Consider the following 13482-nt stretch of genomic DNA (forward strand, 5'->3'; position numbering starts at 1 on the left):
GAGATTCTGGTACTCAACATGAAAAGATCATTTAACTTCACTTTTATAAACTGCCTTCCCATATAGACATTGTCAATCATTTTGAAGTGAAACATTGGCTCTTTTGGCAGATGTGGAAAAGCAGGATTGAATCAATCATAATTATTATTTTTTCTTCACCACTTTTTGGTTTGGTTTGATTTGGGGTCCACACCAGCAGTACTTGGGAGCTTGCTCCTGATTCTGCTAGGGATGACTTCTTGCAGGGTTTGGGGACCATATGGTGTCCTGGGGATAGAACCTGGTTGGCTGCTTGCAAGGCAAGTACCTCCTTCCCTCTGTACTATCTCTTTGGCCCTCTTCACCAGTTTAAAAAAATCATCAAAAATGATGATAACTGTTTACTATTTGATGATGATAATGATGATGATGATCATGATTATGATTTTGATTTTGGGCCACACTGTAGGGCTCAAGTATTACTTTTGCCTAAATACTTGGGAATCACTCCCAGTGGTATTCAGGGACCTTGTGGTATTAGGCATCAAGCCCTTGGCTCCTGATCCAGAGCACGTACTCTAGTCATTTTAACTATCTGACCCCACCATTTTTTTCTGTTTTGTGGAACACACCTGTAGGGGTCACTCCTGGTGGACCATGTATTGTTGGAAATCAAAACCAGTTCTCCAGCATGCAAAGCTTGTATCCCATCCATTCCATCCCATTTAGCCTTCTTTCCAGTCCATACTAATAGATTCTTATGCTCATGAATAAGAAGGCATACAATTGGGTATAGTACGTTAAAAATGGACCATGGTTAGCATAATTTAATAACATAATTTATAATCTGCAGTATCTAGTCTAAAATAATTGAAACACTATCGTAGTTACAATATCAGAAATTAAGGAAAATCTAAAGCAGCGTAAATTATTTCTAAATTATTTACAATTCTTATACAAGAGAAAATAATATCCAGTAGAGGCCCCATATAAAGCCCAGGTACAAGTTTTGTTCTTGCTCATGGACCGAAGCAAGCTATGATTCTGTTCTGATAATAAAAATTGTTTAAGTACTATATGTGACTTACCAATGATGGCAGAGTTTTCTTGAAAAGACCTGGATGGTGGATCTCCCAAGCATCTTCAGAAGTAGAAAGAAAAGATTGATTTCAGGAAATGGTGGATTTTGTAGGCCATCTTTTTGTGAGAGTATAGTTGGAAAGTAAGCTCCTGAAAAGAGGGAAAGGTTGCTTTTATCCAGCAAGACCAAACTAAAACCTAAAACCAGACCCAAACCTCAGAAAGCAAAAACAAATACATTGAAAACAAAACAGCATTTATCTCTACTAGTTTATGATAGTCGCTGATCATCTCTTTCACCTTCTTCTTGCCTTTTGAGTGAAATAACCCATTAAATGAACAGATTGGAGCCCATCAGGCAAAGATAAAAAGATTCTTTGTTGATCTTATCAATTAATTGATTCATGATGTAGTTAGAAGTCATGGAAGTTGACTCTATGAGACTGAGTCTTAGAAAATATAATCATTTTAAATAAGGAGTTTTGTTTTAAAGAATTCATGATTAGAAAGCAATTCTAAAAAGTAACTAACATTTATTCCCTTTATGGTGAAATAACAAGAAGAAAGATCTTAAAAAGAGGGTCATGTTTTCTTTCTTACATTAATTTCTAGAAACAGGAGTTAAGAATTGAGATAAGGTAGGAAGAAATAAGTGTCTCTTGACATCAGGATAAAAGAATTATGTGGCTTTCAACTATCACCCAGCTTGATTCTCCTCTTTACAGGAGATACATGAGTAAGGGGATTCTTTTGAAAAGAGAAATATGAAAAGTATTTGTTATACAACAGAAAATGTGTGTTGTAATCAAATCAGTAACACTCTGATCTTGTGGGTATCCTGCTATTATATTTTCGCATAATTGGCATTTATTTAATAGAATTTTATTTGTGCTATTAAAATAAGCATCAGTCACTTTAATATTAGGTCATGCACATATATATATATTCTAATAGCTAGTGTACAGTGAGTACTTAGTATATGTTTATACCAGATATGTTATAGGTACTTATTAAGTGTTGAAATAAGGGAAAACTATTGATTTGTTTTTAGCAAGTATTTATTAAATAATTCCTCTATCTTCTAATCTGATTCTTTTTTGGTAAGAGTAACCCGTAATTTAATATGCTTATCCTTTCCCAATAAAGTAGATAGAACTCCCACTGATGTCTGGAATCTATTTAACAGTCTTTGTAGTATTAAATTAAGTACTGATTAACTTATATGATAATTTTAATAGATTCATGCCAAAATTAGTTAATAGCTCTTTCCCCATTTCATACATAGGAGAGATTGTTTCTCTATGTGTCACTTTCTCAGGGAGAGTTTTGCAAATTAAAAAAGGAAAAAAGCTAATCAAGTTCTTTTGTCATAAACTGGTACTTTAAAATTTTAAACCCTGACATAAATATTGGGGTCATATGCAATTATTCAACATTTTCGTACAAATGTACTAACTCCTCTACATCTATATTTTAGAGAAGGTAGATAGTTATAGAACTTTTCTCTTAAACTTACAATGGCTAAGGAAGTTTGTTGTCTCTGGTTTTCACCATCTATTTTATTTTTCTCTGGTTTTCACCATCTATTTTATTTTTATATTTATTTTATTTTATTTAGTTTTTGGGTCACACCTGGCAATGCTCAGGGATTACTCCTGAATGCTCTGCATTCAGGAATTACTCTTGACAGTGATCAGGGGACTTTATGGGGGTGCCAGGGATTGAAACTGAGTTAGGCACATGCAAGACAAATGCCTTACCCACTGCACTATTTCCCTACCCCTATTTTTAATAAAATATTTTTAATTACAAGTGTATTATTTATTAATGCTCTGTGATGTCTAATACTGTTAATGATGGTTTCCCATGCATCTGTTTTAATACCACACCCCTTGCCAGTGTAGTGTACATCTTTCCCTCCCCCAAGGACCCCAAGGACTCCCTTTCAGCCTCAACTCAACTTTCAACCTCAACTTTGAATCAGATCTCCTATTGTGTTTCCTTTAGCTATCTTGCCATGTATCTTAAAGTCTCTCTCTCTCTCTCTCTCTCTCTCTCACTCTCACTCTCTCTCTCTCCTCTTTTTTCTCTCTCTCTTTCTCATTGATGTCTGGTTCACAGACATGAATCAACCTCTGAATCACATCCCTGGCCCTAATTTTAGTCATTTAGATTCAAGGAGCATGAAAGGAGAGATAGTTAATGACTGTATTTTCCCAAAATGATCAGCGCAGTATACCCTTTCTCTTACAATGCAGAGCTGACACTCTTTCTATGAAGAGGTGCCTTCTATATCTAGAGATTTCCATTCACTCTGAAGGGCCTATTATTATGGTAGACGTGATTTTATGTGACTTCTGAGGCTAGATCATAAAGATGGCGGGATTTCTGATTTGGGAACACTTTATCTTGAAACTCAATTTCATGTTGTGAGGTTGCCCAATTTACATCACACTCAATAGCCAGAATCAATGGGCCATGTGAATAATGAGTTTAAGGTGACTACAGTTAAATAAATAAATAAAAGGCTGCAGGAAGATTAAAAAAAACTACAGAAGAGAATTATCCCCATAGCTAAATAAATCTACAAATTTGTGAGAGTTAATAGTAAAATGGTAGTTGTAAGCAGCTAGATTGGCGGGGGGGGGGGGGGGGGGAGAGAAATACATTATGCAGTGGAAGATAACTAGGACAAGAAATAATGAACTCCCTTCAATTTACTAAAAAGGCTTTCATGCTCCAAAAAAACTTCATAGTATTGTGGAGAGCATTTCCTTCTGCTATTAGTATAACAAATTCTGGAATAAGAAGTCAGACTAGTAGACCAGAGATATAGCTCAGGCAGTAAAACACTTGCCAAACAAGTAGAATGACCTGAGTTCAATCCCCAGCACCCATCTTCCCCTGAAATGGTGTGGCTCCTATTAAAAATAATAATTCGCAGACTGGACTGCAATTATGTACCAATCAATGGTCATCTTATTTCTCAGTTCTTTCAACACTGCAGGGAAAATTACAAAAGTCTAACAAAATTAAAGGGATGCTTTAAAAAATTAATATAAAGGGCTGGAGAGATAATATGGACAGTAAGATGCTTGCTTCGCATCTTACTGTTCATATTAGGTCAATCTAGGTCAGTCCCAGGCACTGCTCATGGTCTCCCGAGCACCAACAAAGTGATCCCTGCGCACAGAAACAGGAATAAGCATTGTGCACCACCAGGCATGGTCTACTCCCCAGATAAAATGAGAAACAAATTTTTTTAAATGAAAAACAAAGTTAGCATAATGCAAAACCTATAGCAAAATTAGAAAAACTATAGTGTCTATTTTGTTTACATTTTTAAAAATATATAGTGGCTCAATAAGGATTTTTGTGTTTCATTCATGCCATACCCTTGAAGTCTGTAATTTATGTAAAATAAATGATTTTATTTTATTTGTACCCCAAATAAATAAAAATAAAATGAATTCTTGGTTTCTTTTTACAAAAAGATGTAAGGCTCAATAAAAAAAAAGGGTGAAATGAGTGAATAAACATAAGGATGCTTGGAAGGATAAATACTACATTTATTTCCAGTGGGTAGAATTGTGCGTGGGTTTCCTATCTGTGTCTCTAATTTCTTTACCATAGTCACAGTTCACCTGTATACTGCACTGGTAAAATTTTATAGTGTTTTATTTTAAACAACAAATGCTTTCAATTACCTACCTATCAAAATATATTTAGATATTTTTCTAAGCAAAATTCCCTCGTAGAAAAAAAATATATGGCACCAGAAATCTTTTTTTTTCTTTCTTGTTGACCATGTTTTATTGGATCACTGAGCAGTTTACAAGTTTATTGCAACTACCCAGTGATACAAGTTATAAGCAATAATAGAATTTATACAAATTACAAGTTTATACAAATTACAAACGAGTTAAAAGTTTATTGACTTTTTAAAAAAAATTTTACTAGTGAGACACCATGAGTTACAGTTGTAGACTTACAAATTTTTTGTGCTTTGGTTTCAAATATACAGTGATCAAATACCTATCCCTCCACCAGTGCCCATTTCCCACCACCACGGATCCCAGTATCCCTCCCACCCCCCATCCCCCGCATCCCACCTTGCCTCTGTGGCAGGGCATTCCCTTTTGTTCTCTCTCTCCTATTGGGTGTTGTGGTTTGCAAAAGAGGCAATGGGTGACAATCATGTTTGGTCTATAGTCTACTTTCAGCATGCTTCTCCCATCCTGGGAGGATCCTCCCAACACCCTTTATTTGGTGCTCCCTTCTCTATCTGAGCACCCTCTTCCCCTAGCATGTGTGGCTGGCCTCTGAGCCATGAAGTAAAATTCCTGGTATTAATCTTGGCCATTCTTGGGTGTTAGTCTCCTATTTTTTACTTTATGCTCCCCAGATGAATGCAACCTTTCTATGTCTATCTCTTTCTTTCTGAGTCATTTTACTTAACATGATACTTTCCATGTAGTACCACTTGTATGTAAACTTCATGACTTCATCTTTTCTAACAGCTACATAGTACTCCATTGTATAAATGTACCAAAGTTTCTTTAACCAGTCATCTGTTCTCGGGCACTCAGGTTTTTTCCAGATTCTGGCTATTGTAAAGAGTGGCACCAGAAATCTTAAGACAATATTGGGTAGGGTCTGTCGTAAATGTAGATTTTCTTAGCACTATGTGAATTCTCTATGAAGTATCATAAAAGGAGATTTCTGTCAGGGATTGAATTACTTTTTTTTTTTTACAGTTGTAGATTTACAATTTTTTGTGCTTTGGTTTCAATTATACAATGATCAGATACCCATCCCTCCACCAGTGCCCATTTTCCACCACCATGGATAATATCCCTCCCACCCCCATCCCCCCAAGGGATTGAATTACTTTACTTTACTTTACTCTTTTTTATTATCTAGTTAGCCCAACTAGTATCACTGTATCACTGTCATCCCGTTGTTCCTTGATTTACTCAAGCGGGTGCCAGTAACATCTCTATTCATCCCAGCCTAAGATTTTAGCAGCCTCTCCTTACTCATCTTTCCCAACCAATGGAGGCTCTTTCAGGGTCGGGGGAATGAGACCTGTTATCGTTACTGTTTTTGGCATATCAAATACACCACTGGGAGCTTGCAGGCTCTGCTTGTGCAGGCAGGATACTCTTGGTAGCTTGCCGGGCTCTCCAAGATATATATATATATATATACATATATATATATATATATAAAGGTAAAGGTAAAGGCCCTCCCGTTGATCGTCGATTTGCTCGAGCGGGCTCAGTAACGTCTCCATTGGAGACTTTGTTGTTACTGTGTCTGGCATATCGAATACTCTCGGTAGCTTGCCGGGCTCTCCGAGAGGGGCAGAGGAATCGAACTCGGGTCGGCCATGTTGGCTGCTTGTAAAGTGAACGCCCTACCCGCTGTGCTATCGCTCCAACCCTTATATATATATATATATATATATATATATATACCCTTACCTTATATATATATATGTATATATATATTTCTCTGTATAGTTTTGTTGCCTACTTCTGAACCCCATCAAATATGGTGTAGTAATTATGGGAAATGGGTAGGAAGTGTCTAATGTGTCGTGCAGCCGCAAAGTGGCCATACGGTCCAGAAAGTGGCCTGGAGTGTGGTGGTGTTTGGGTAGTGGAGGTCAGCTGCCAGGGCTGGATACCTTGGGGCATGGAAGGCTCTCATTCGCCCCACTCTGGGGCACCCCAAGTGAAAACAGCCTGGCCCGGATTCTGCAAGGAGTCTGCTTCTCCCGCTGACTCCTTGGTAGTCTGCTAGTGGGAGACCCTTGACTCTGATCCTTTGCTTTCTCCTGTCCCCAAACCCGGAAAGTCCTCATCATGAGTGAGTGCATCTCCGTCCACCTTGGCCAGGCTGGTGTCCAGATTGGCAATGCCTGCTGGGAGCTCTACTGCCTGGAACATGGCATCCAGCCCAATGGTCAGATGTCCAGTGACAAGACCATTGGGGGAGGAGACGACTCCTTCAACACCTTCTTCAGTGAAACGGACACTGGTAAGCATGTGCCCAGGACTTGGAGTGTTTGTAGGCTTGGAGTCCACAGTCACTGATGAAATTCGCACTGGCACCTACCACCAGCTCTTCCATCCTGAGCAGCTCATCACACTAAAAAAAAAAAAAATCCCAAAACCCACTGGCTACAGAAAAGGATCCTAACCTTAAATCTAAACCCTGGCCATCAGCCTTGCAAAAATGCCAGTGGTAATCAGAATTTTAGGTGGAGGTGACTCAGTTTAACCCCCTAAATGCTTTTCTGAGTAAGGAATATTGTAGGCAAATGCAAAGAATACTTTTTAAAGCCAGGAGAGCAGTTCATCTGACTTTCTCTTTGGAAGACTCTGACTGGGGCCGTCATAAAATGGAATCAATTACCATGCCCTTTATCTCTTGGGAATGGAATTTAAGAAAATCATTTTCCTGAGGGAGCATCGTGTCATCATTTGTGATAAATGAAAGTTTGGAAGGCTAACTTTACTATAGTTCAGCTAGTAGTCTCTTATTTTGCCTATTTAAAAACACCAGTGCAAGGGCCAGAGAGATAATATAGTGGGCAAGGTCCTTGTTTTGCATGCCGCCTACCGGTGTTTGATCCCTGGCATTCTATATGCTCTCCTGAGTCCATGAGTAGTAATTCCTGAGTACAAAGGCAGAAATAATTCTTGAGCATCACTGGGTGTGACCAAAATCAAAATTTAGTCCATTACTTTTTGCCATAAAAGTTCCTGAAAGTCTTTTACTACTGCAGTTGTCCAGATTTTAAATAGAAAAAATTTATAATCTGTGTGCCAGTTCTGATCCATAGTACCAGTGATCAGTGGGCATGGTGTGTGGAGAAGAATCCTAAAATAACAATGGTTTCTGGTTGATCAGTAATGTCTACCACAGATGAGATATAGGAGAGGGAAGATTGCTTTCTGAGTGCATGGCTGGGTCAATTACTGGTCACTTAAAGTCTTGTATTGGTCTTCTTCACAAACTCCTCATCCTAATTACCTTCTTGAGGTAAATTTAAAATTTGCTAGCTCAATAGTGACAGCACCCCCACCAACCCTCCCTACCCACTGCCAATGTTCATGTTTTAAGCACGCAAATTGGTATAAGAGTCTTGACTGAGAGGTGAGATGAGTACAGGTTAGCAGTATAGTTTAGCTTCTCTTTCCATAGTTAATTTGTGGACATGTAATGTTATGTGGAAAAGGGGATAAGGGAGCAGATGGAGCAAATTGTCAATCACCTAACCTGTAAACTGGGAGAGTGCCTTGAATTATCCAGGTGATCCCATTTTAATCACTAAGTCCTTAAAAGTGCACGAGGAAGACAGAAGGAAGGAAGTTAGAGGGTGGGCGTCAGAGCATTGGCACTACAAAAAGGGATTCAACTGATCCTGCCTTGAACTGAAGAAGGAAAGAGATTAAGACTGTTTAAGAACAAGAAAAGTGAAAGGTAAGGGGAAGAATTCTCCCTCCTCAAGTTCCAGAAAGAAATGTTCTCTGTTAACCTTGCTCTTAGTCTCAGGAGAGAAAACAAAATTTAGTGGATAAAAAGCAATTTTTTTTCTCTTAACTTCTGAGTTTTTACCTGAGACCACCTGATAACAAAAGACAGATTAACAAAATAAAGCTCACAGATGCTTCTATAGACACATATTCATGGAAGATGAGTAAATTCAAGGGAAAATGAGTAACTCCAAGAGGATTAAATGCTATATTGGTAAGAAAAGTCGATGAGGTTGTTTGCCTGTTGGGAATAAGTGACTTTTAGGAAAAAAGAATGGAGTACATGCTTGTGGAAGACCTGGGTTTGATTCCTGACCATGCCTTTCCCCACCAAAAAAGGAATGAACCCTTAGAATAACAGACAAGAGGAAAGATAGCTTATGGCACTCTGGCTAATTTCTAGGCTCCTTTCTGATAAGGAAATCTTTCTGGGTTTGAAATTCCTGGGGAGACTGATAACAATTGGGTTCCTTTGGGAGGTTCTATCCTTAGGCAGAGAAGGAAAGTTTAGAAAAAACTTCCGGCACTGGCTGTTTTTGAAGCAGTTAGAACTCAAAATAATCAACACAGCAAAGTAGCATATGTGGGGAAGGCATATTCTGCTATTTCTAATAACATAGTACTGTAACATGAGGACTGGGGAGATGGAGATTAGTCAAAGAGCTGAGTGCAAGCTTTGTCTGCCGGGTGGTTGAGTTCATTTCTTGACATCCCATGGTTCCCTGGAGCACAAAGTCAAGAGTAGCTTCTGAGCCTTGCCAGGTTTGCCCCCTCCCCCCGCACTAAAAACTTGTAAAATAAATTTGTGTTGGTTAAGACACCAAATTCACAGTAATTCGTTACAGCTGCAATGGAAAGGTAATAAAAAAACGTTTTTAGAACTCTAAAAAGAAAGGTGTGGGGCACGGGTCGAAACTCAGGGAGTAACCTCGGCGAAGCCAGTTCCTCCCGCCTCCTCCCATCCCCCCAACACAACCTCCTCTCTCCATCTCCCCCTCGCTGTGCCTGCAGCTCCCAAAAAGCCCCTGGAACAAGAGGAAATGGTTGCCTTGGACTTGAACAGCAGCGGCGGTGGCCCAGACAGGTGTTTTGGCTTCTGCACTGTTAGGAGGAGCACCAAACCGATGGGAGCTTTTTTTCAACTACACCCTCGACTATAAAAGATGAAGCTGGTAATCTATTACAGATTCCAGGTGCTGCTACTTCAAGTGGGTATTATGTCCTTCCCCTTCAGAATTTGCAGAATCAACAAATATTTTCAGTTGCACCAGGATCAGATTCATCAAATGGTACAGTGTCCAATGTTCAATATCAAATAATACCGCAGATTGAGTCAACAGGTAGTCAGCAGGTTCAAATTGGTTTCACAGGCTCGTCAGATAATGGGGGTATAAATCAAGAAAGTCGTCAAATTCAGATCATTCCTGGCTCTAATCAAACTTTGCTTTCTTTTGAAACTCCTCCTGCTAATATCCAGACTCTTACGCCTCAGACTGGTCAAGTCCAGGTCCAGGGAGTTGCAATTGGTGATTCATCTTTTCCTGGCCAAACTCAAGTAGTTGCTAATGTGCCTCTTAGTCTGCCAGGAAATATTACCTTTGTATCAATCAATAGTGTCGATCTAGATTCTTTGGGACTCTCGGGAAGTTCTCAGACAATGACTGCAGGAATTAATGCCAATGGACATTTGATAAATATAGGGCAAGCTATGGATAGTTCAGACAATTCAGAAAGGACTGGTGAGCGAATTTCTCCTGATATTAATGAAACTAATATTGATACAGATTTATTTGTGCCAATGTCCTCTTCATCACAGCTACCTGTTACTATAGATAGTACAGGTATTTTGCAACAAAACACAAAGAACTTGACTACGTCTAGTGGAAAAGTCCATTCTTCAGATCTTCAGGGAAATTATATCCAGTCGCCTGTTTCTGAAGAGACTCAGGCCCAGAATATTTAGGTTTCTACAGCACAGCCTACACATCTATAGCTTCAAGAGTCTCAGCAGCCAACCAGTCAAGCCCAAATTGTGCAAGGTATTATTACAGCACAGACAATCCACAGTGTGCAAGCCAGTGGTCAAAATATATCACAACAGGCTTTGTAAAATCTACAGTTGCAGCTAAATCCTGGAACCTTTTTAATACAGGCATAGACAGTGACCTCTTCTGGACAGATAACTTGGCAAACCTTTCAAGAACAAGGGATCCAGAACTTGCAAATACATAATACTGCTGCCCAACAAATAACCTTGACACCTGTTCAGACACTCACGCTTGGTCAAGTTGAAGCAAGTGGAGCCTTGACTTCAGCTCCAGTTTGTTTAAGCACTGATCAATTGCCAAATCTACAGAGTTACAGTTAACTCTATAGATTCTACTGGTATTCCTGGAGAGAATGCCGACAGTCCTTCAGATATTAGGATCAAGGAAGAAGAACCTGATACTGAAGAGTGGCAGCTCAGTGGTGATTCTACATTGAATACCAGTGATCTAACACTCGTAAGAGTACAAGTGGTAGATGAAGGGGACCGACAACATCAAGAAGGAAGAGACTTCAGAGGGTAGCTTGCACCTGTCCCAACTGTAAAGAAGATGGTAGGAGAGGTACTAATCTTGGGAAAAAGAAGCAACACATTTGTCATATACTAGGATGTGGCAAAGTCTATGGGAAGACCTCACATCTGAGAGCTCATCTTCGCTGGCATTCTGGGGAGCGCCCTTTTGTTTGTAATTGGATGTTCTGTGGTAGAAGATTTACTCGAAGTGATAAATTACAGAGGCACAGAAGAAAACATACAGGTGAGAAGAAATTTGTCAAGAATGTTCAAAACACTTTGAGAAGTGACCACCTTGCCAAACATATTAACACATCAGAATAAAAAAGGTATTCACTCTAGCAATATGGTGCTAGCATCTGTGGAGACTACACGAGATGATACTTTGATTACTGCAGGAGGAACAACACTTATCATTGCAAATATTCAACAAGGTTCTGTTTGAGGGATAGGAACTGTTAATATTTCCAACACCAGCAATGAAGATATCTTTACCAACACTGAAATACCTTTTACAGCTTCTCAGTTTCTGAAAATGAGACAATGGAGTAAATATTACACAAATACTTATTCATTGTGGTTATTTTTATACAATAATGAGAAGAATATTGTTCCTAAATTCTTAGATGTCTTTTTATTGATGTACAAAAATTTTTGGATTGACAGTAACTTGGTTATACATGACACTGAAATACCTTACTTTGTATGATATTCCATAGTATATTAAAAGTGTAATATTGAATGGGTTTTGTAGGTACTTTAGGAATCTAGAAGAAATGAAATTTTACCAAGTTATATAAAGAGAAAATTGAATTTAACAATGTGGATGGTAGTCTAACCAAATGCACCAATCCTCTGTGGTTTAGTGTAAAAATGAGAACATGTTGGTATTTATCTATTGTAAGATTAAAAATGTTGATGAGTGGAAGAAATCATGTTATGATAAAAAAATTATAATTTTCTTTTTTAAAAAAATTTTTATTAGTGATACACCATGAGGTACAGTTGTAGACAAATTTTTGTGCTTGAGTTTCAAGTATACAATGATTGAGTACTCATCCCTCCACCAGTGCCCATTCTCCACCTCCAATGCTCCCAGTATCCCTCCCACCCCATCCCTGTGGCAGGACATTCCCTTTTGTTCTCTCTCTCCTTTTGGGTGCTGTAGTTTGCAAAAGAGGCATTGAGTGGCAATCATGTTTGGTCTATAGTCTACTTTCAGCATGCATCTCCCATCCTGGGAGGATTCCCCGAACACCTTTACTTGGTGCTCCCTTCTCTATTTGAGCTTCCTTTTCCCCTAGCGTGTGCGGCTGGCCTCCAAGCCATACAGTGAATGTCCTGGTACTTATCTTGGTTATTCTTGGGTGTTAGTCTCCTATTTTGTTACTTATATTCTCCAGATGAATGCAATCTTTCTATGTCTGTCCCTCTCTTTCTGACTCATTTCACTAAGCATGATACTTTCCATGTAGTACCACTTGTATGTAAATTTCATGACTTCATCTTTTCTAACAGCTGCATAGTGCTCCATTGTGTAGATGTACCAAAGTTTCTTTAACCAGTCATCTGTTTTCGGGCACTCGGGTTTTTTCCAGATTTTGGCTATTGTGAATAGTGCAGCAATGAACATAGAAGTGCAGATGTCATTTTGACTGTACTTTTTTTTTTTTTTGCCTTTCTGGGATATATTCCCAGGAGTGGTATTGCAGGGTCAAATGGGAGCTCAATTTCTAATTTTTTGAGAATCGTCCATACTGTTTTCCAAAAGGGCTGAACCAGTCAGCATTCCCACCAGCAGTGAAGGAGAGTCCTTTTCTCACCACATTCACGCCAACACTGGTTGCTTTTGTTCTTTTGGATGTGGGCCAGTCTCTGTGGTATGAGATGATATCTCATTGTTTTGATCTGCATCTCCCTGATGATTAGTGATGTAGAACATTTTCTCATGTGCCTTTTAGACATTCGGATTTCTTCTTTGGGAAAGTTTCTGTTCATTTCATCACCCCATTTTTTGATGAGGTTGGATGTTTTCTTCTTGCAGAGTTCAACCAGTGCTTTGTATATCCTTTATATCAACCCCTTATTAGATGGATACTGGGTAAATATCCTTTCCCATTATGTAGATTGTCTTTGTATTCTGGTCACTGTATCTTTGAGGTGCAGAAGCTTCTTTTTTTTTTTCTTTTTCAAATTGTAAATTTTTTTTTTAATGTATCAGAAAGTTTATTTATTTAACTTTGATATCATTCTCACTGTGGACTTGGTAGAATGATGATGATTGTTCTTTGGGATTTTCTTTTTTTTTTTTTGATT

At 38.6% G+C, this 13482-nt stretch overlaps 1 pseudogene; it reads left to right on the top strand.

The window, feature by feature from the left end:
• Window positions 1–6929: 6929 nt before the first annotated feature.
• LOC130028572 (transcription factor Sp3-like) lies at window positions 6930–11718 on the top strand (annotated as a pseudogene).
• The last annotated feature ends 1764 nt before the right edge of the window (window positions 11719–13482 follow it).

Source organism: Sorex fumeus, unplaced genomic scaffold, assembly GCF_029834395.1.
Source record: "Sorex fumeus unplaced genomic scaffold, SorFum_2.1 ptg000003l, whole genome shotgun sequence".
Taxonomy (NCBI): Eukaryota; Metazoa; Chordata; class Mammalia; order Eulipotyphla; family Soricidae; genus Sorex; species Sorex fumeus.